We start from the raw sequence: 24,357 nt of genomic DNA on the forward strand, positions 1-24,357 counted from the left end.
TGTACTTGGACATTAATCTTTATGTACTTGTGTGTATGTAAAGATGTATGATTAAACGAATATTTTAAAACTTAATAGATCTACAAAATATCCTTCCAGAACTCTTATATACTTGCCACCAATGTATGAAAGTTTCCCTCCACACTTTTCCTAACACTACTTGTTATCAAATCTCATTTAAATTTTTTCATTATTTACAGACTAAAACTAACAAAAGAGAGATAGTCTATTGTCCCAACGTGTATTTTTCTAATTCTCTAATGAAACTTAGCCTCTTTTCCTATTCATTACTTATTGTTAAAAACTCTTAAAATATCAGGGATTAAGCCTGGCTACATATGTAACAAATAGCTCTATTCCTGTGCTTCATCTATCTGTACCCTCTTTATGTTACATATCTATGTTACAAATAATTCTCTCACTCTATATTTTGTTTTTATTTTTTTTTCTAAACTCTTTATTTATTTATTTGTCAGAGAGAGAGAGCACAAGCAGGAGTAGTAGCAGGCAGGGAGAGAAGCAGACTCCCCGCTGAGCAAGGAGCCCGATGCGGAACTCGATCCCAGCACCCTGGGATCATGACCTGAGCCGAAGGCAGTCGCTTAACTGACTGAACCACCCAGGCATTCCTATACTTTGTTTTTAATCTTTGGTTATAATAGAGATTTTTACTTTGTACTTGGTCTAATCTGCCAACTTCATCTTTTATGGCTTATGATCATGACACTATCTTGAGGAAGATATAACCTACCACAATAATATAAAATCTTTACTTTCTTCTGGCAAATTTAGGATTTTGTACTATGTTTATTGGAAATTTATTACACCCAGAATGCATTACAGAGATTGAACATTATTATATTCTAGATTATATGTAACTGTGCCAACACTTCATTAAAACCTATACCTCCTGATTTAAAATGACTCCTTTATGACATATTAAATTACCATATTTATAAGGGTCCCTTTCTGGGCCCCCTATTTTGTCCCATTGATCTATTTGGTTAATTAATCAACATTGTTTTAATTATGAAAATGGTATGATTTATTTTAACATCCCAAAATGTTCTCCCTTCCATTTTAATTTTTATTCCAAATATTTTTTTGACTTTTCTTACCTATTGCTTCTTCAAACATACCTTGGAATCAATTTTTCATGTTAGTAAATTTTTCCATTAGATTTTTTCATTGAAATTGCATTGAATTTATAGTAGTTTGGCTAACATTTACATTCTATAATATTTATGATATCATTCATTTTACACTTAGATATATGAGATATCAGGTCAGGTTTTATGCAGTTCAGGAAGTTTTATAATTTTTTTCATATTGTTCTCACACATCATCAAATGTATTCCTATGTATGTCATAGCTTTTCTTACCATTATGAATTGAGTCTTACAGATTCTGTTGGTATTACAACTTGAGTCTTAGAGCTGTGTTGCTATTATGAATTGAATCTTAATTTTCCATTACATTTTCTAGTTATTTTTCTGGGATACAGGATAGCTCTTTTGGTATATTTATGCAGTATCTAGCACCTTTTGAACTATCTTATCAGATCCAATCATTTTTAGTCATCTTTAGTTTTTTTTTAAAAAACCAACTTTCCAAGATTTTATTATAACATTTTCAAACATATAGCATAGATGAATTTTACAGCCAAAATTTATATACCCACATCTAGAGCCTACCATTAACACTTACTCTATCTGCTTTATCTCATATATTTTTCATCTATACTTTCCTTTTCCATCTATCAATACACCGTAAATTTTGAAGTGTTTGAGTAAACTGCAGACGTCAGTCCATCTTCTCCTATACACTTCAGTATTTACAGCAATAACTAGAGTTCTATATTTATTTATATTTTCCTTTTTAAATTAAATTTACGTTCAATGAAATGCACAAATCTTCACTGAGAGTTGACAAGTGCACAAGTCTGGTGACTCAGGCTCTTTACCTGTAAAGTTCCCTCATTCACCTTTCTAGGCAATCTGTGCTCTCACCTTCTCAGAGGAAACCACTTTTCTGATAGTGACCGAGGGAATGTAGTGGACTCGACTACATTACAAAATAATGTTCATAATGAGATCTGAAGAAGCGAGAAGTAGCCATTGAAAGAGGCAAAGGAAAGTGCAAGTGCAAAGGCCCTGAGGCAGGAATAAGCTTCTCGTGTTCAAAGAAAAGGGAAAATAACTGTGATTATAATAGAGCAAATGGTGTAGGACACAGCATGAGATGAAGGAGGAGAGTCAGACACAGGCCAGATCATGCAAGGCTGTGTAGGCCACAATGAATTGTTAAGATTTTATTCTAAGTGTGACCAGAGGCACAGCAAGATTTTAAGCAGAGGAGTAATGTTATTTGAGTTACATTAAAATAGATCACCTTGGATGCTGTGTACAGAGTAAGATTAAAAGCAAGGAGACCATTTAACAGCCTATTGCAGAATTAGAAAAGACATGATGGTGGTTTGCATTAGTATCATTGGGCCAAATCATTGAGGAGGATATGGTAAGAATTAAATATGACTCGTAAGGCTTTGATTTGAGCCACCTGAATGGATGGTACACTCTTTACTGAAATGGGGAAGACTGAGGACAGAAACATGTTTGGAGTAGTATGGTGTAAATGTGTGTTAAATGGTGAGTTGGAGGGAAGGAATCAAGATATGTTTAAAAAATGTCAAAGATGAGATCCCTACTAACATAAAACTGGAGAGGTCAAGGAAGCAGTTGGATATATGGGACTGGTACTCAAAGGAGTGGTCAGGTCTGTAAGCTAAAGTTGAGGATAAATAGCACATAAATAAAGTCATGGAATTGGATGAATTTACATAGGGACTTAGGGTAGGTAAAGAAGAAATGGGGGCTGAGATTGATCATGGGGCAACGAACTCCTTAGGAGAAGGCAGAGGAGTTGGTGGAGCCAGAAAAGGAGCTTGCATTAGGGCAATCTGATAAATTGAATGGAAACCAGGAGAAAGTAGAGTCAGACAAGACAAAAGGACACGTGTTGACAGAAGGAAGAAGTGATCAACTGTGTTGAATGCTTCTGAGAGGTACACTACGATTAGAACTGAAAGGTTACCACATTTTGGGCACATAGATGAGGTTGATAACCTTGACAGGGGGAAATTCAAACCAGTGCTAGGGACCGAAAATAAACTCAAGGGATTTGTCCAATGAATGAGAAGTAAAGAGGTAGGAATAACAAGTGGTTTTAGTTTATTTCAGTGTAATACATGGAAACAATCCACTGAGTTAGGGTACTTTTCATGGTTTGTACTCAAGTAAAAAAAGGAAAGACATGACTTCTGATAAATTCAATTTAGGATATTGAGGCAACCTTATCCATTTAATTAACTGCTCAGACCCTGCACCATTTTCTTCCTAGGACATTCCAGGTTGATGGAGTGGATTAAGTATTTAAAGAAAACAAACAAATACAAACCTTGACCACTTTGAGTTGGTGTGAAGAATATTCCCATGCCTTTCTGGGTCTACCAAAACTGCATTGCTTGTATTGTGAAATACTGCATTGCTCATTAATTATCCCATTTAGGAAATAGTTCATTGCTGCTGAAACTTTCCCACCAGAAATTTTGGACATGATACAGGTCTTCACTTTGGCTGCATTAAGAGTTTATTTTAATACATCTAACCTTCTGCCTGACAAAGGTGACTTTTTTTCCCCTTGCTCTACTTTCTTCTTTAGTGTAGTGCCAAAGATGAGGCTTCTCCTGCACAATATCATTACTGGTAGCAATTGTGTCCCATCAAGTGCAAAGGCCCTGAGGCAGGAATAAGCTTCTCGTGTTCAAAGAAAAGGGAAAATAACTGTGATTATAATAGAGCAAATGGCAGCTAGCAGCAAGATTTAAAAAATAATAGTAAAAAACTTTCTTTCCAATTAGAAAGTCTCAAGAGGCTTGCTCTAATGTTTTCTGTCTCATTTACCAGTGACTTCATGAAAATGGAATGGAAATACTTGGTCACTTTACAGCTATCTCCTTTCCTTATGAAATAAAGACATATTAACAACAGTGTCTTCTACATACTCTCTCAATGATTCCAACGTGTGAGTGACAGTCATGGAGGGAATCTTACAACTAATTGTTTGGATATTCTAATTCATGTTTTGGTCCAAAATCTTGGTTCTGTAGGGTAGGAATTAAATAAGTAGGGGAAAAATAGTATTCATGTTATTAGCTAGAGTCCCTTTGGGAATTCCCTTAGGAGAGAGACTTGCTGCAAACTAGACAAAATGGACAAAGCCATGCTTTTGAAGGAAGCTCTGGTAGGCTTTGTGAAAAAGAACAAAAAATAGATACTTTGATCACATCACAGTTTTGTGCAGGGCAATTACCACTAAGGCCTTTTCTGAATTACCTATAAAACTGGGCTTGCCCATGAAGAACATGGATATTTTGCTGTTCAGAGAGGCATTTGGTGGGATTTTATTTTATTTATTTATTTTTTAAAGATTTTATTTATTTATTTGACAGAGAGACAGCCAGCGAGAGAAGGAACACAAGCAGGGGAAGTGGGAGAGGAAGAAGCAGGCTCCCAGCGGAGGAGCCTGATGTGGGGCTCGATCCCAGAACGCCAGGATCACGCCCTGAACTGAAGGCAGATGCTTAACAGCTGCGCCACCCAGGCGCCCCTGGTGGGATTTTAGAGAAGAGCACTTATAATAAGGGAATATTCTTATAAGGTAGACAGAAAATGCTGTTTGCCCAAACTACCCGGGTTATATACCCAGGCATTACCCTGTCATGCCATCAGTTAAAATAATCATGAATTACTCTTAGGTTTCAGTAGATGTTATATCTAGAGAAGAATATGTATACTCTGAACATTTACTGGTATTCTTGGAAGTTGGAGCAAAATTTGAAGAATTGTAAGAATAAAACTGTTTTGAACCTTGAAATACTTATAAAAACCAGAATTCTGTTGATTCCACACTGGGAAAGAATTACTAGATTGACTATCAGTGTAAATAGATCAAGATTTGTGTGCCCTGATCCTTAATTGAAGATAAAAGTGGTTACCTGTGTCTTAAGAGTTGTGTGGTGACAGATGGTGACACTTGTGGTGAGCATAGTGTAACATGTAGAGAAATTGAATCATTGTGTTTTATACCTGAAACTAATGTAACATTGTGTATCAACTATATTCAAATGAAAAAAAAACTAAAAAAAAAAAAAAACTACAAGCTCTTTTGTCTGTGTTGGAACATCATATAAATAGAATTACACAATACTTACCCCTTTCTACCAGGCTTCTTTCAATTAGCAGAAAGCTTTTAAGATTGATCTAGGTTGTGGGGCACCTGGCTGGTGCAGTCCTGGTTTCAGTTCAGGTTGTGATCTCAGGGTCTTGAGATCGGCTCCGTGCTTAGCATGGAGTCGGCTTAAGATTCTTTCTTCCTCTCCCTCTGCCCCCCTGCTTGTGCTCCTTCCCTCTCCCTCCCTCTCTCTCTCTCAAATAAATTAAAAAATCTTAAAAAAAAAAAGATTCATCTAGGCTGCATTCACAAATATTTTATTCTTTTTTTATTATATCACATTTTGATTGCTCCATTTTTCTGGTGATGGATTATATACTACTTTTTTCATTATTTGGTAATCATTATTAAAACTGCTATAAACAATCTTGCATTAAAAAAGTAGTTAGCTGTGTATAACTGAGTTAGCAAAGGCACTTGAATAATCAAAAGAACACCTTCCAGAAGGTAATCCTGGAATGCACAACCTGAAGAAACATTGTACATGAACCAGTCTTGTCTGGTAGATACATGGTAAGGTAAGCCAGAAGGAATTGTGTCTGAAATCATCCTAACATGAGAATAGTGGTCAGAAACGTAAATCAGTGAAAGTATTTCCTCCTAGTTTGGGGTCAACCCTAATACGTTATGAAGGTTGATGTCACCCTTTTTCTAAGAAATAATAAAGAAGCGGTTGTATCCTCATCCCAGAGGAAGCCCAAAGGGAACTCTGAATTGCTTATAATGATTGCCTACCATTGGCCTGAATGAATTAACAGCCTCCTCGGGGAATGGTGTTCAGTCTGTGCCAAAAAGATAGAGAACTTTAAGCTTGTGGCTGGAGAATGCATCATGAATTAAAGAGAGGATGTCAGCAGATACCAAGATCTGCTGGAGGAGAAATGCATAGTCCATGATTATTCAGGAGCTGATTATCTAAGCTCTTTGTTTATCTTATAGTTATTTTTTTCATGCAATAGAGTAACATATTATTAAGGTTATTCTCTATGCCTGGCTCTATGTTGATGCTTAATGTGTATTTAAGTCACTGGGATAGGCACTATTGATATCTTATTTTATAAATAAGAAGACCGGTACTAACAGATATTAAGAAACCTATCCAAGCTTACCCAGTTGGCAAGTAGCAGAGCTGGGATTTGGAACCTAGGCAGTGTGATTTTAACTCACATATTCTTAACCATTAATCTATGCTATCACCTCTAACCTCAGGATTGGCCTGTGACATAAAAAAGGAGACAAAGTTTAAATCAATGAAGAGAATAAAGAAATTATGTCAGTTGAAGACTAGCTTTGCATTTTCAATTAGGCGCATTTTTCCTGCCCTCTGTTATCAAAATTAATGGAATTAACTATGTTCCAATTTTATTTTTTTGGTAAAATTTGGAAATCATCTGGTGGTTAATTAAGGCAGTCTACTGCAAACTATGTTGCGATTACTCTCTGTGTCTAGAAATTGCCATAGCATTTATGAAAACTTGGATCAATCAGTACTCAATAGTTATTACCCCTTTTACTGTAAATTTGACAGTTAGGAAAAAGCACTAGAGATGAAGGCTCCTCACATAATCTTTATGCATGAGTAATTCCCGGAATAGACTCCAAGAAAGATAAAGGAGGATAATAGAATAGAAGGATATGAGGAACTTGAAAACCCCAGTATGTAAAAACTGATGAGAGAGTGAAATACCAGAACATTTTATTCACACTTTAAGCTTCTGGGGAAAAATAATCAGTGGGGATCAACTTGTCCAAGGTTATCCAATTGTGTTTCTGGCTGAGCAATTTGGTATTTGAGATTTTATTGTTTGTCAAAACCCTAATACTGTACTTAGAATATTCTCAATCAGCTTTGCTTTATTCTTTGGGATTGGAGGGGCAATTCTACATTGTAGGATAAGTTACTACTAGGCGTTTCTTTCTTTTTATCAAATAGTCATTTATGAGGAATTTAGTTTTGATTAAGTAGAAGGTATTAAACATTTTTCAAATAAGAACTGTTATGACTGACACTAAAACTCTGTTGAATGACACACAAATCCTTTACTCATTTATTTTTTTCACTTTAGTGTTTGAAAAGCTGATAATACCCTGTTCAATCTTTAGTTTGCTGTCAAAAATATGTTTCTTCTGGCCAAAGATAGTAATAACTGTCATTTTACCAAAAAGCCATGGTGCATTCTCGTTTGCTTTTTAACTATGGGAATATGACCTTAAGAATTAAGATCAGGCCATTTGCCGGCAAGTATTAGAATCAGAAAGACTTCTGTAATGCCTTGAAAGTCTATAAGAAGTTGCCACAGTCACCTAGAAACTTCCAAATGACTTAATATCTCAAATTCCAAATCATCTAGAAACATTTACCTCAGATGGGTTTTTTAAGTTGTTCTGTCTTATTTCTTGATATTTGAAATAACAATAGACATCATTTTTTTATCCATCTGCCCTAGGAGTATGATAACTTTTTTAAAATAAAGATTGATTTTAGAGAGAGAAAGCATGAGCTGTGGGGGGGGGGGCACAGAGGGAGACGGAGAGAATCCTCAAGGACACTCCCTTGCTGAGTGCAGAGCCCAAGGCAGGGCTTAATCCCAGGACCCTGAGATCATGACCTGAGCCAAAATCAAGGGTCAGACGCTTAACCAACTGAGCCACCCAGGTACCCCAGGAGTATGATAACTTTAAATTCATTGTCCAAACTTGGACCTAGTTCAAGTGAAAAATGCACTATTAATAATCACAACATGGGTGTGCAAAACACTAAATCCAGGTAAATTTTTTTACCCAACGTCAGAGCAATTGCCCTAGACATGAAGTAATTCATGACTATAGGAACTGAGAAGTCGTAAAATTCAAAATATTTTGAAAAGCAATTTAGCTTACTTCTCTGGAGGATTTTGAGAGTACATTGAATAGCTGTGGGTTTATGTCAGATGTTTTCTCTAGATGGCCAGATTTTGAATTCTGAGGTTAAGTTGATAATTGTATTATTTAGCTCAGTTTATTAGAACTCGTTGGTTCTAAAAATTGTTTCTTTATGGCACTTATTCAACCTCCTTAGTTTAAGACTCCATCATCTCTTTCCTGGATTACTTCCTCTCTGTAGGAAAGGGAAGTTCTACAAAACAACAACTACAACCATCTGTAAACAAGATTATTAGTTGGTTACCTTTCTGATAACTACTCCACGTGTCCTCTGGTTCTTTAAAAAACAAACAAACGAAAACCATGAACAAATCTGCTTCTGAGTTTTTTCCCTTCCCTTCATTCCTGGGTTTTTAAAACCTACTTTCCATCTGAAGCATCTTCCAACCACCTCACTGATCCATTGAAACATTACTCTCTCCTTCCTGAGCTCTGATATTAATGTCCCTGATGTAAATTAGAAGCACCACTTACTAGTACATTATATTTGAGCTGTATTTTCATGTATGCATATCTTAAGTTCTGAAATGGTAAGCACCTTGAAGATAAGGACCACATTTTATATTTATGCATTTACGTGTTTTTCTTCTCTCCCATAACTAATTCTTGAGATGGCAAGAATCTATGTGTATGTATTCCCAGCCCTTATTCTCCTTCTTCTCTAGAATAAATACTCCATCTGCCCACAGAAATGGGGATTTAAGTCACATGCATAGATAACACAGGTTGATTGCTCAGGCTGATTTTTCCTGAGATGCACCCTGCCCCAAGCTGGATCAATCAGATTCTACTATTTAGGAGTGAGGACCCAGGTCTTTGTTAATGCTTGTATGAATCAATATGTAAAGAGAGATGGGCTGGTCATATTTGGTCATGTGGATGGAGAAGTCAATATGGGATGAGAGCAAGAGGAATAAAACTGGTCTTCCAAAAGAAACAGAAGTGCAGGGCCACATGCAGGAAAGATGGAGAAAATAACCTAATCTCCTGCCCTTCTGGCCAAAGCAGCTTCCTAATTCCTCTCTCACATGTGTCCCAATTTTATCATCTCCATAGCACTTATGAGTTTTTGGATTTATCTTTTTAACTTATTTAGTCATGTGGTATTTTCCATCTCACCCTTCTAGAATGTATACTTTATGATGGCAAGGACTTCAGTGTGCTTGATGCTGTCTCTCTGGCACCCAGAATAACGTGTGTACTGTAGTCACACTCAATACTATTTGTTGACTGAATGAATCCATAAATAAGTATTTAAATTAATTTCTGTTTCTTGGAGGTTAAAGGCGATAGAACATGTGAAAGGTTATAGAACTGTCAGAAGGGAAATCAGAACACGGGCATGACTTGGAACAGAGGAACCACGGAGATCACACAGTGGTTTTGGAAGGAAGAAGAGGGGAGAAATGACAGAAAGTAACAGGCCCCAAAGAGATAGTGAAGAAATCAGGAAATAAGCTCTCCATTTGGCAATTCTGCTGTGTGCTGCCCTTGTGTGTAAACCCAGCCAGAGAAAGCACCCCAAACAGCCAGCTGCCAGGAGAGCCTGAGAAAACAGAGGCTGGAGATAACAGAAGACTTGGGGCCTTTTACAGCAAGTGCGAACTTTCACACCTGTCAGCAATAAATCAAGAGGTTTATGGGGCTGCAGTATTTACACTCTAATTAAAAAATCATAAAGCAAGTACCCTTTCAGGTTGCACAAAACAAAACTCTAGAGCTTCTACAGCAGCAGCTGTTAATGAGTTACTCCTAAGGATCTGCTGCCCGGCGCTGAGACCGGGCGTTTGCTCAGCCACAGACAGCAAACAAGACAGCTAGAGGGAGTGCGATTGGCACCCGAGAAACAGCCTGAGCAGGCGGTGGCCATGAATTGGTCAGAAACCTTTCAGTTTATGGCACAGTCTCCATTTGGAGCTTGGGAAAATATTTTTGACAAGCCTAGGTGGCAGCTTAGTCATGTTTTTGCCCTGTTCCCATGTGGAACTCAAGGTCATTTACCATACTGTAGATATGAAGGTGGGATAAATTACCACGCGTGGGGTCAGGGACAGACATAGTTCCAAGTGGGAGATAACTTACCTATGAAAGCGTCAGGCCCCCCACATACACCTGGAATTGCACACCTGGGAACTGGCTGAAGTTCAAGTTCACCTCAGTCCTTTGGTATCTCCTGCCGTTCTGGTGGTTGCCCTCTCCACTCTGAGGCAGGCCCACCTGCTGCTTTCATTGCGCAGAGAAGCCTGGCCTAGTCTTTTGCACTTCTGCCCACCATGGCACCCGCACCTTCCTCTCACTGTGCCCTCCCTCATTCCAGCTCCAGGAGCCTTCTCTCAGCTTCTGGAAAGGGCAGCTCCTTACCAGGGCCTCCACTCAAGTTCTTTCTCCCTACTCTTCCCCTGCAGGGTCCCTTCTCATGTTTCAGGTCACCACCTTAGAGTGGCCTGCTGTAAACTGGAGAAGCCACCTGTGTCTTATTCTTGGAACACCCTATTGTTATCCTCCACAACATTTTCACAACCAGTAATTCGGTACTTAGGCCTTTGTTTTCCTGTTACATGTTGGTCTCCTCCACCATGTCAGTAGTCCCATGAGGGCAAGTACCACCTGTCTTTTTTTTCACCACCCACGACATAGTATCTAACATGTTGCCTGGCCTACAGAAGTATAATCTACGTTTTTTTTAGAATGAATTAGTGAATGAATGAATGAATGAATAGATGTCAATAAATATGCTTTCCAAGACAACAACCAGGATGAAATATCCAAAAAGAGTTGGTCCCTATTTCTTTTCCATGCCACTACATAACCTGAGTTATACAATACATAGTTTGTTTCCTTCCCTAATCCCAAAGGGGATGCCAGTGGTGAGAATTTCAACAGCTGTAATATGAGGAAGAAGGCCATATTTTGGTAGGTATTAATTTACAACACTTGGAAAATACTGCTGGGTTTGGGGGAGAAAGGCCTGGCCCTGCTTCCAGTAGATCTGATTTTGAATAGTGCCTCTTATGTGCCTTAGAGTAAGTCATTTCATCTTTATGAGTTTCAATTTCCTCATGGATTCAATGAGGATGAAACGAACTACTCACCGTATGTGGAAGCCCTTTGCATGACCAAGGAGGCATGATTATCTCATGATTCTCACTCCACTGACTATATGCTGTCCTGCATTAGGGGGTGATGTGGGGTACCTTATCTCCAATCTGGGTCACTAGGTTCACACCTTCTCCCACCTCTTCTGCCACCTGGCCGGAGTCTTCTCTATCTGTGCCCTTTGTGGCGGTTCTCCCCCGTTTCCACACACACTGGCACCATGCTCTGCCTCTGCTGTGGCCGTGTGATCACTCCTGGGAGGCTGCTTCACAGGCCTCTGGGAGTATCACTGAAAGCGCTAACCCGGCCGCCCTCCACTGTTCTTGTTTCTTGGGCTGTATTAGTTTTATTAGCAAAATAACACAGGCCCCGTGAAACGTAACGGACTTCTACCTCCAAGATAATTAGAGCCCCGTTCATTTGCCGATCCGATACAAATGCGACCACAAAGAGAAACCAGCTTTTATCGGCACATGCTCCCAGCTCGGATCCTGCTGGTGTTGTGCTGCTTTGGCACTTGTGAAAAAATAAATCCTGAAGAATCACTGGGTTGCAATAGGCTTCCTGTTAAACACAGGAAAGAAACAGCTGATGTCTGAATTTGCTAATTTCCGCTGATTCAGTTAGAGGGTGATGCACACAGCTAACGAGGGAAACATTCAGGTATGTGAATTAAGGCTTGGAAACAAAGTGTAGGCTGTAATCAGTGCACCCTATATTAGGCTGGAATCATCACTTAGAGAGTGCTTCCCAAAGAAATTAGAAAAGAATCCCAAGCCTACCAGAGCCTTCTATATTCTTCTTTCTCATTGACACAATATAACAAAAACACCCTTCCCTTGCCCCTCTTTCAATCCAGGAATTTACAAACAATGCTCAAGGGACTGTTTTCATGTGTGGTGGGGAAAAAAGCCAATATTGTTATCTTGTCTATATGCACATGGAACCCTGCATTACAGAGAGGTTGTGTGATTTATCAAAGATCATGCAGTGAGTCACTGGTGTAACCACAAGGCAAATGTTCATTTTCTCATCCCTTGGGCAGCAAATGTTTTGTTCTCTAGGTTGGATTATCTCCTATAAACTCTCACCATATGCCCTGCCTTCCATTGCCAGTCTAAAACACATGCACATTGCACAACATCCTTACTCGCACCCACACCTACCCACCCAGACACACACATGCACGCACTCCTTTATAGTTGAAGAATTACCCCTAAGAGTCCTGTCCCCAAATTGTTCAGCCATCTCCCCCATTCGCCCACCTATCCACCCCCAGCCGTTATTCATCCCATTCAGGATTGCCACATTTAACAAATAAAAATGCAGGACACCCAGTGATATCTGAATTTTAGATAATCACAAATAATTTTTCTAGTATTAAGTAAGTCCCAGGCAACATTTAGGACATAGTTTTACTAAAACATTATTTGTTGTTTATCTGATGTTCAAATTTCACTGGGTGTCTTGTATCTTTATCTGACAAATTTAATCATTGCGAATAGCTACCTCTCTCCTGTTTATTTCCTAGTTCTATGATTCCGGGATTCCACATTAATCCCTGTCATTTTGGATTTCTGCTGAACATATTGCAGCCTATTTTCCATGTTTCCAAACCTGTCCAGAGCCAGAGATGACTACAGAGACTTCCTCTGGAGCACATCCTTGTGGTTTCTAGCCCAAGTCCCCCATACACTTCAGGAAGGTGTCAAAATCTATCTAAAGGTCAATTCCTCCTTTGTAAAATGAAGGTTTCCACCGTTCCTGTCTCATAGCCCTTTTGTAAGCACCCAATGACAGAATGCACGGTCCCTGGCACATAGTGTGGGTCATTATGTGTCATTAAGTGTTGCTGGGGTTGCTGCTTTTGTATTTATTGTCATTTTATAGATTAAGAACACAAAGGCCCAAAGGTGAGTTGCTCACCTTTATGTAGTGACAGTGCTGCTAAATTTTGAAGAGAGGGCTTATGAAATTCTGCTTCAAATATCAAATTCAATGTTTAAGTTCAATATTTTAGACCTAGGGCATTTGAAGAACAATACAGCAGACACTATTAGTCGCCCAATTGCCATTCTCATTACCTCATTTATTCCTTGCTGGAAGACTCCCATTGTAGGGGTCCCTCTGCCCAGTCATATGTATGTGTAGGGAAATGATCTTCTTCATAGCCTAGTAATGAAGTGTTAGCATGTGACTGATGTAGGCATCGATGTGTGACCTCTTCCTGGCCAATGGGACCAGAAGGGAAGTATGCTAGGGACTTCTGGAAGGTGTTTCTTTTTTGTTTTGTTTTGTTTTTTTGCTAATAAAACTATATGCATGAAGAAATGCTTTTTTCTCCTCTGGATATGACATTGTCCAAACATAATTCTTAGGACCCTGCAGCCAGCTTATAACCAGGAAGGGGAAACTGTCCAGTACCCTGAGATGGCAGAGTAGACAGAAGGATAACATTTGTGTCCTTGGGAATGTTGACCTACCAAATTTCCTGTAGCTCTCCTGACCCCAGATTTCCTATATCATGAAATAATAACTCATTTTTCTATTTTGGCATTCTTTGTCTATTACTTGCAACCGAAAGCATCCTCAGTGATAGAAAATTCTAAATTCCACAGCAAAGAGACAGACTGAAAGGTGTTCAGTTTTCTTTGGATCTCTACAAAACTACACATCCACTCAACATATTTTTTATAGAATTTCAAGCAAGAGGATTCTTTTCAACTCAAACACTTGATTTCTTAAACTGTGAGCCATTTGTCACCTGTGATAGTATTCTTCTCCGATGTGGCTTTGGCTCCAACCCTCCCTACAAGAAATGGGATTTTCCCCAGGGAAACTTCAAAGAAAACTACTTCTTGCCCATATTGTCATGAGCAGTATCCCTTACAAAGCATGGAGTAACAATGTAAAATAATATTTTTATCTAACATTTAAGGCATATCAGTAATTCTTAAATTTTATAGTGCACCAGAATCACTGAAAAGAACTTGCTAAAAATTCAAGTTCCTAGGCTTCATCCTTCGCTAGGAGTTTGATTCAGTGGTCTTGAGTGGGGAATAGAACTTTGCTTTTTTAAAAAAAGTGTACATAGGATTCTGAGGCAGATGGTCCATAGGCCATGTATTGAGGCTCAATTAACATAATAATTGTAATTCTTAGCCAGGAAGTGGTGAATCCAATGTTGGCTTAACATGATGGTTCTCAAAGTGTAGTCCCTGAATCAGCAGTGTAGCATCCATTGGAAACTTGCTAGAAATGTTCACATTTGGGGCCCTACCCCAGACCTAAATCAGAAACTCTGGGGTTGAGGTCCAGCAATCTGTCTTTTAACAAGCCCTCTGGGTGGTACTGATGTGTGTTAAAAAATTGAGAACCACTGACTTAAACATCTGGGAAGTCTCCTTGAAGGAAGAACTTGAGATACACTTAGTAAAATTTGGCAAGGATGAAAGAAGTGAGACTCTCACTCTTTATCTCAAGAGAAAGCAGGGCAAAAGTCATGAGCATGGCATGTGAGACATTAGGCAAAGCCTGGCCTGGCACAGCAGAATTCCCATTGAGGATTGTCTTATCATGGTCATCCTCTCACTCTAGGATGGCATCATCTTTTCCTGAAAGCAGGTTGCTTCTTGGCCACAGCTGCAGATGGGTCCAGACTGGTTGCTTCTCTGCCAAATCAGATATTTGTGGTGAGCTTCTTTGGGGTGCCTAGGAGCCCCTGACAGCCTTTCTTCTGACTTGCCCATCTCTAATTATGGATGATCAAATTGGGCACAAGGGCAGTAAAATCATCTTGTTTCTCCCTTTTGTGCTTCTTCTATGAAGGGATTCCTCTCAGACTCTGAAAGAGTTTCCAGTATCAGGCATGTTGATTGGAGCATTTGAATAGCTTTTATTTCTTTCATCACTCTCCGTTACCTCAGGGTTTCTTTTGTTGGATTCATTCAGTCTACCATTTTCTATGACAATCTCTGTGATTACTCTACTAAACAATCCTAGCCTTTATGGCTATTGGGTAATTTCTCCTATTGAGCACCTCTTCACAATTAGAGAACTTAGCAATGGATCTATGCCAGGCAGGAGAAATGGAATATTCACAGGGTGGATAGCAAGGGTTGGGATACTCTTACAGAGGTCTTTGGATCCTTAGCCCAGGCTGGTTTCTTGGCTTTGCTGAGAGAAATGTGACCTCTTGGGGGAGACCAGCCACCAGCACTGCTCTCAGACAGGCTTCCCTCCGTAATGGCACTCACGGAAGCTGAAGGGACCTGCTGCTGACCAGGGTTTCTCCAGGCCTGCGAGGCAGCTGCTCCTCAGACTTCTTCTCCTCTTCAGGAGAGAATCTCGGACACTGAGGAGATTTCTGGTTGGTGTCCAGGCTTCCTCAAAGGCTGGGAAATGTGTCTGGGAGGCAGCTCCTCTCTGGAACCACTCCACTCCTTACACGCACTCTCTGAACCTGAGGAAATGTCTGGCTTGTCTTCAGCCCCCTGCCCCCACAAGTACTAGAAGGGCTACAGGCAGCAGCTTCTGAGAATTCTCCTCTTCAGTACCAAGTCTCTCTCAGCCTGAAAAGACCTGGTGCTTGACTTCAGGCCTAACAAACATTTGGGAGGATGATTTGGGGGCAGAACTCACATAAATCTACCCCTCAAGCTCAGAGCTTTTTTTTTTTTTTTTAAAGATTTTATTTATTTATTTATTTGACAGAGATAGAGACAGCCAGCGAGAGAGGGAACACAAGCAGGGGGAGTGGGAGAGGAAGAAGCAGGCTCATAGCAGAGGAGCCTGATGTGGGGCTCGATCCCATAACGCCGGGATCACGCCCTGAGCTGAAGGCAGACGCTTAACCGCTGTGCCACCCAGGCGCCCCTCAGAGCTTTCTGAACCTGAGGACTGCTGCCCTATAAACCTCATGACGACTGAGAAGGACCCATAGAAAGCAGTGTGTCCAGAGAAATACACCCTGCAATGACAGCACGCAACAGACCTGAGGAGATTTACTGGGCTTCGTTTCTCACCGAGGGGGAAGCAGGACATCGGGGATGCGGCGGCACCGCAGCGATGCCCCACACAGCCGCGGCGCCCTGCTCGGAGATCATCAGGCTCTGCGGACTTTCAGACACGGGTTGCTTGATTTTCGGCCTCCACAAGAGCTGGCAGGCAGCAGCCCTACACAGATTCCTTCCTTAATTGTAGCATTCTCTGGACCTGAGGGGATTCGCAGGTCCCCTTTTGGCTTTGTCAAGGAACGGAAAGGATATTTGGGGGAACACTAGCTCCACAGAAATGCCCCTTTCGGCAGCAATGCCCACTGACCGGATGATACTCATGGCTGGACGTTAAACCTCAGGAAGGGCTGATATGGAATCTGGGAGATGGGGCTGATTCAGGGAAAGGCCCTGTCGGCAGCAGCACTCTCCGGCCCAGGGACACTTGCTGCTCCGCTCTCTGCTCTCTGTCTGGTCTCCTCAGGGGCTGAGGCCACCCTGTCTGGGAGGCAATCCCCCTTTTCAGCTCTGCACTGGCAGCAGCGTTCTAACTCCACTTTATGTCACACTGTTGGACACTTACAGTTCAGTCAAGGATATAAAAGAGGCCGAGGAGCCTATGTTTGTCCAGCCATGAAATAGGCCAGTTAAGCAGAAGCCTAGCGAAAGAGGCACTCTCTCTCCCTTGCGAAGCACCCAGAGGACAGAATGGATAGGTTATAGCTCTGCGGCCCGCAGCGGATGCTTCCTCCAGCAGTCCTTTCCAAAGTCAGCTCTCCTGTGGAATGTAGCCTCGGAATTCTGCACAATATCCCCAGCACTGCCCTTGTTAGGACTGTCGTGGACCACGTGGCATTTTGCTCCTTAAAGCAGCATCCTGACAGTGTATGCACAACAAGGAATAAATTTAGAGTGCAAATTATTTATGTATGTTAACAAATTATGTGTGTGTGTGTGTGTGTGTGTATGCACATATATACATATAACAGTTAATTGATTTACCCATAGGTAAACTGTGTAATGTCTCAAGATAATTCTGGCAGCCTCACAGTCTTTTGCTGCTCATGGGCAAGTAGAAGATTTCACATTTCCAGAGCCAAGATTACTAAAAGATTCAACATCAGTCATGCACATCTATACCTCCTTCAGGGAGGCTAGGAACTGTGAAACCTCTCTGACCTTGTTTCTATCCAGGAGTAGGGGGAAGCCTAACTTTGTCACATCCACAGAACATTTTCAATAACCTGAGCGAGGGAGGATGGCTTTGCTGTCACTCTCTGCTTACCGAGCTCACTAAACTAAGTTTACTAACTCTGTTTAATGTTTGATGACTCATTTCCTAAGTCCTCAAATGCTTTTTATGCTACAGGTGCTGTAAGGATCAAGCACTTGGCGTCTAAACGCATTATTCTTCTATAAAGCATTCCATTCATTTGCTGACCAGAAAGAACATAAAACTAGTAGCTGAAACTCACCCATCAGTACCAGAATATAAAAAAGCAAGGGGTTTTGGCTTTAGAAGGTGCTATCGAATTCAACCCTTACTTCTCAACTGTATAGAGCTCTAGGTAAAGAGGAAAAGTACACCCAGTCACTGAATCCAAAATGATGGCAGTCACCTGTTCTTTGTTCAGGATTTTGTGAATTTTATTAGACAGAGTGCCGGCTCCAAAGATTCTGTGCCTCTCAAAACAGACTTTTGTTCAGCTTCATTTTTCTGGGTAATTGCATCAGTGGTATTGCATTTATTCTCCAAAAACATGCTATGTCTAATTCTCATAATCCCAGCTCAGTAAACGGTTTGTACTTGTTATTTCAAACCCATTTTTCCACCTGCCTTCTATTGCCGATGCTTTATTCATTAAAGGCTCATTAATTAAGAGTGTGCATTACCTCATCAAGTTTGCTTTTACCATAAACTGGCAAGATATGTCATTGTCATTCCTAAGCTGGCAAGTAGAGACTTACAAAAACCCTCCAGATCACAGACCCATTCCCTGCATTTGCCTTTAAAATTCTCCTTATCCCATGTATAAAGTGACAGCTTCAATGGCAAGGCAAAACAATTTTGTTGAAATCCTCCCTGCCTCCCAGCCAACCAAACTCTGACCAGTGGCTTGTTTGAAACATATTTATGCTTATTTAATAAATGTTATGTTAACTCTTTAAAGCTTAAGAATTTGGTTCAAATTTTCTGGAGGTATTTTTAACCAGTTTGAGGAATGTGCTGGTGATTAATGAAGAGGGACGTGGAAAAAAGAAACAGGGCAAACTGAGATCAAGCTTGTTTTGGCTTTGACAAGCCTATTTCTCAACCCTGCACACATTCATCCCTTGACTCCATGGTGTTTGGGGCCTCCCTGCTACTTACCTTCAGTCCACATACACTTGTATTTCACAAGAGCCAGCAGAGCACATGTAGGCTCAGCAGGTGAGGCACTGCACCCCAAAGACTAGTGTCCTGATGACACATGGTAGGATCCAGCCTCCCACTGCTGGAGTGGAATTTCCATTCTAACCTGACCTGGCCAGGACCATTTTCCCATTAGTGATTTACAAATCGTGGGAAAACTCCAGTGCTGCCCATTCTGTGTAATGCTTCGAGAAGTCTATGACTGGGAAGAATTATATGCTGTCTTTCATGAATAAACAAACAGAAGGGGCCAGTCCCAGATCTGATAGGACGTCAGCAAAGGTCCTCCCTGGGAAGGATTTATAATGAGCTGGCAGGAAAATGCACCAGGCTGATGGTTTGAGCTTTGTCCTTGCATACTCTTCTTTGCTCCCACTTTAAGCAGGTAGTTAGGCCTTTCTGCTCAGCTGACTTGGGAGCATTTGTGTTGCCAGCAGGGAGCAGAAGGTGCTTTAAGAAAACTCCCTACCCATCTTTGGTTTTCTACCACTCCTGAACTGCTTGTGGCTATTATACAGAAAAAAAGAGGGAGCTGAAGATCAGGAAAGCAATGGAGAGATCCTGCCCCCATTTTGGCCCACGCTGAAAAGTGGACGCTTTGTGTGAGAAGTGGGACCTATGCCTCATTCTCTAGTGGTACCACTCTCAGGTGGCAGGGTCTCTGGACTTTCTTCCTTAGGAGGAAATGCAGTGCTTTAGTGAAGGAAATTCATACTGTGATGAATAGCATGAACTCTCAAGCCAGTGCGTCTTGGTTAAAATCCCAACCCACCACTATGGCCTTGTTCTCTGTGCCTCAGGTTTCATTTCTTTTTTCTTTTTTTCTTTTCTTCTTTTTTTCTTTTCTTTTCTTTTCTTTTCTTTTCTTTTCTTTTCCTTTCCTTTCTTTTCTTTTCTTTTCTTCTTTCTTTCTTCCTTCCTTCCTTTCTTTTTTTTTTTTTTAAAGATTTTATTTATTTATTTATTTATTTATTTATTTTATTTATTTGACAGAGAGAAAGACAGCCAGCAAGAGAGGGAACACAAGCAGGGGGAGTGGGAGAGGAAGAAGCAGGCTCCCAGCACAGCAGGGAGCCCGATGTGGGGCTAGATTCCAGGACCCTGAGTCACTCCCTGAGCCGAAGGCAGACGCTTAATGACTGAGCCACCCAGGCACCCCTCTGTGCCTCAATTTTCTTATCTATAAAATAGCAACAATAATAAAATAATCTCATAGAGTACATGTGAGGATAAAATCAATGAATTCATGAAAGATACTTAAAAAAATGCCTAGCTCCTAATAAGCCCTCTGTAAATAGCAACTACTATTACTTACGCTCAAAATTAATAGATAGCCCCATGGGCAAGTTTGGTAGAAAATCAACAGAAGCTCTTGCCTTCAAGGGCCATCATGTGCTTGCACAGAGAGGATACTAAGGCTACTATGTGGGCTGAAGACAAGAGAGCCGTTCTCCCATTTATGGGCCCCACATTAGCTTCCAGGATTCAAGAGAAGCAGAGTCCCCCACCCTACATAATCCTGAGTTTGAATTTGCCAATAATCCTGCAGGATGGAGCATCACTAGATATTCAGTAATTTAGAGGAAAGAAAAAAAAATGTGACATATCCTGCACATTTGAGTTTTATTGCAAATTTCTCACTGATCCACTAATAGTGGGCCACCTACCTATTGTCTCTTTATACAAAGCAAATTTACGGTATACTGAAGACATTTATTTGCAGAGTCAACCTAATTACAGAGAAATCTGACAATCCAGACTAATGCAATCTAGGAGACAGGCTTCAGTGGGAGAGAGAAGTTTTTTCTAGGAAGGAGAGCGAAGAGTGGTATGAGATAGGGAATAAGGGCTGTTCACAGTTATGTTAACATGAGAAGACAATCTTTTCAACAAATGGCACTGGGAAAACTAGATATCCACATGCAAAAGAAGGAAGTTGGGCCTTTATGTTATACCATATCCAAAATATTAACCCCAAATGGATTAAAGATCTAGACATAAAATCCAAAACTATAAAACTCTTAGAAGAAAACAGGAGAAAAGTGTCACGGCACTGGGTGTGACAATGATTTTAAAAGAACAAGCAGTAAAAGCACAATTCAACTAATAGAACTATATCGAACTTCAAAATTTCTGTGCATCAAAGGTTACCATCAAGAGAGTGAAAAGAGTGAAAAGATAACCTACGGAATCGGTGAAAATAGTTGCAAATCATATGTCCGATCAGGGGTTAATATCTAGAATGTATAAAGAATTCCTACCACTCAACGACAAAATAGCAAATCACCTGATTAAAACTGAGCAAAGATTTGGATAGACATTTCTCCAGAGAAAACTAAACAAATAGCCAGCAAGTTTATGAAAAGATGCTCAACATCATTAACCATTTCAGAAAGCAAATCAAACTATAATATAATACCACCTCACACCCATCAGCATGGCTACATCCAAAAAAGGAACATAAGCAACCCAGAAAATAAGAATTAGTGAGGATGTGGAGAAATTAGAACCCCTGTGCACTTTTGGTAGAAATTCAATTGGTACAGATGTAATGGAAAACAGTATGCGTGTTCTGCAAAAAATTAAAAAATAGAACAATGACATGATCCAGCAATCCCTCGTCTGCATATATATACAAAAGAATTGGAAGCAGGGTCTGAAAGATATTTGCATAGCTGTGTTCATGGTAGCATTATTTACAATATCCTTTGATGGATGACTGGATAAACAAAATGTGGTACCTACATAAAAAAGAATATTGTTCAGCCTTAAAAAGGAAGGAAATTTTGTCACATGCTACCACAGGAATTTACTTTGCGAACATTATGCTAAGTAAAATAAGCTAATCCCATGAAAAAATTCTGTTTGATTCCCCTTATATAAAGTACTTAGAATAGTCAAATTCACAGAGATAGAAAATAGAATGGTAGTTATCAGGGGCTGGGGGAAGGAGGGAATGGGGAGTTGTTTAATGGGTATAGTTTCAGATCTGCAAGATGAGAAAGTTGTAGAAATCTGTTGCATAGCAATGTGAATATATTTAATGATACTGAACTATACACTTAAAAATAGTTAAGATGGTTTAAAAACAAGAAAAACAGTATCAATAAACAAAACAGGGGAGAGGCCAATTTTAAGTAGTCAAGGCACCTAAAATTCTCTAGGAAAGCGAAGTCTCTAGCTGCAGTCATAAGGTCACAGAAGCAGACGGAACACGAGAGCAGAGACTATTGACTTTCTCTCTGGCTCCTTCTTAATGTCTACAGGGTATATGTGGCTTGAGTGCAGAGCTTCAGCCAGGAAGGTCTGCAGGTTGTGTTCTCTGGAAGCCAAATGTATGATCATGAAGACTGTATAGGAAGTTTAGTAGGGATCAGAATAAACTTCGGATCTGGAGCCTGCATTCATCTCCTAACTGGTCTTCCTATCTGTACGCTATCATGATGGACATAGACTCGTGCCAGGAATGAAATGGCATATTAAATGAGGTCTAGATGTAGGGCTTTTTCTCACACAGACTGTCAGTTCCTCTGGCCCTGAGTCGGTACTGATAATTATTTGTTAACTACTCAATAGAGTCACATGGACAATATGACTAAATTGAGAAATCACTAATGTTTGTTACTTGCTAAATTGAGGTAAACACCCTCTAACTAACCGGTTAGTGGATAATTAACAACTCATTAGTTTACTTAAAGTGGTGAAACTGGTTCTGTCTGTATTGCCTGGGCCTTTCTTCCTCTTTCCCCTGAGATAGCCCCATTTCCTGATGATATGAATTCAAAGGAGCCCAGGTTTACTTTTACTTCAGAAGTAAGTTTTGCTCAAGAATTAAAGCGGAGATTTCAGAGGTTTATTCAGACTATGTCTGAAGCCATAAATTTAAAGATATAGCTTCATGGGCTACAAGTTTAATAACTGAAGAAAATAGGTATTATATATAATTTTTCATTTATTAATTAATATAACAAAATCAAATGTAGATGTTAGCAAATATCCAAGTAAGTTATAATTTTCATCTCCCTAATAGCATTTCACATATATAGGCATACTGTGGGCTTTGACATATGGAGTTACGAGTACTGATATTTTTCTTTTATTTTCAAGAAAATGAAAGGAAGATATTTCTAGAACTGCCAACATGTGACTATTTTTCATTTTTAAGGATAATCTGAAGAAAAATTCTTTTTATTGAATCACTCAATAAAAGTATTCTCAAAATTACCTCCACTCCCTCCGAATAGTCTTTAGGGCATCCTATTATTGCGTTTAGGTGAGCTCATCAGGCTCTTCTAAGTTGATTTTAAATCACTTATTTTAAATTTTAAATTCCACTTATAATTAGCTATGAAACGTGACACAGCTAAGTGTGAATCCTGGAGGCACCACTAGGAGCTATATGATTTGGGGAGGGTTACCTAACCCTCCCACAATATTGCTCACTTCATAAAGGTGTGTTGAGGATATAAGTTGCTTCATATAATGCCTAGCACAGAGTAAGCTTTAATTAATATTAGTTATAATTAGTAATGGTAGCATCCTTACTACTACTAAATAAAGGAATGTAACTAGGGTATTCCCTTTCAATTTTAAAATGCTGTGAATTTATGTTCCAGATTAAACCGATTTAAGATTTGAGAAAATTTAAATAAGATCACCTGTTGGGGAGAATTAGTCAACTCCAAGCAGATTTAATTTAGAAAAATTCTCTGTCATTGACTTTCAAAGGTGCATAAAGGAAGCTTTCAAACCATTGTTCAAAACCAATTCCAAAGATTACCACTGAATGCCACATTACAAACATGTATCCCATTATAATAAAATAGGGTCCACTTATTTAAAATTGCCCTTAAGCAAATAGTCATGTTTTAAAAAATTAATCCTATTTCCAAAGTCATGCTTTTACTTTTGGGGTTTCAGTTGGACCTAATAACATTGGCATAATCTTGAATACTCTTTACTAATGTATCTCTAAAACTGTGGACTTCCCTCCAGTGCTCATAGAATCCCAGCTGGGAAAATGAACACAGAACAGTCTAGTGAAAGGGAAAACATATACACACTCACACATGTATATATACCAGTAGGTGTGTGTCTGTGTGTGCACGTGCATGTGCCCATGTACGTGCACGTGCACACACACACACACACACACACACACAAACACACAGAGTTTTTGGAAGCTGAAATCTCACCTGAAAAGGCCTTTGATTTTTCTTGAACCATATCAGAACAACTCCGGTCTAGGTTTCATGATGTCCATGTGCAATGCTACTGGGCTTACAACTTGCTTTAAGTCTCTAACAAAAGTCTTGGCAACTTGCTTTCGGAGTTTCTCAAAGCCACAGCAGTTCTTTCTTGCTTTTAATGAAATTCCTTTCTATTTCTCCAGGTATGACTCCCCTTGGACCAGCAGGGCATATTTTCTCCTTGAGTTAGGACAGCTTATGACAAATAATGATGAGGAATCAATAGACAGGAGGGAAATATTGGGTGAGAGGCTGAATGAATCTCTGAGATAAATTATTGACCATAGGCATGGCCAGTTCTCCTTTCACTTATATGTTCGTATTCCATCTCACTAACAACCTGAAAGAAAATCAAATATTTTGTTTGGGGGCTTCACTAATATCAGCAACT

At 39.8% G+C, this 24,357-nt stretch overlaps 1 long non-coding RNA gene across 1 annotated transcript in view; it reads right to left on the reverse strand.

Moving 5' to 3' along the window:
- The window catches only part of LOC117801793, a 263,968-nt gene extending 239,870 nt beyond the window's left edge, over positions 1 to 24,098 (reverse strand). The window contains exon 1 of the long non-coding RNA XR_004624503.1: positions 23,913 to 24,098. This is a non-coding gene — a long non-coding RNA (uncharacterized LOC117801793). The remainder of the gene's footprint in view (positions 1 to 23,912) is intronic.
- Positions 24,099 to 24,357: the final 259 nt, after the last annotated feature.

Source organism: Ailuropoda melanoleuca, chromosome 4 (genome assembly GCF_002007445.2).
Source record: "Ailuropoda melanoleuca isolate Jingjing chromosome 4, ASM200744v2, whole genome shotgun sequence".
Lineage (NCBI taxonomy): Eukaryota > Metazoa > Chordata > Mammalia > Carnivora > Ursidae > Ailuropoda > Ailuropoda melanoleuca.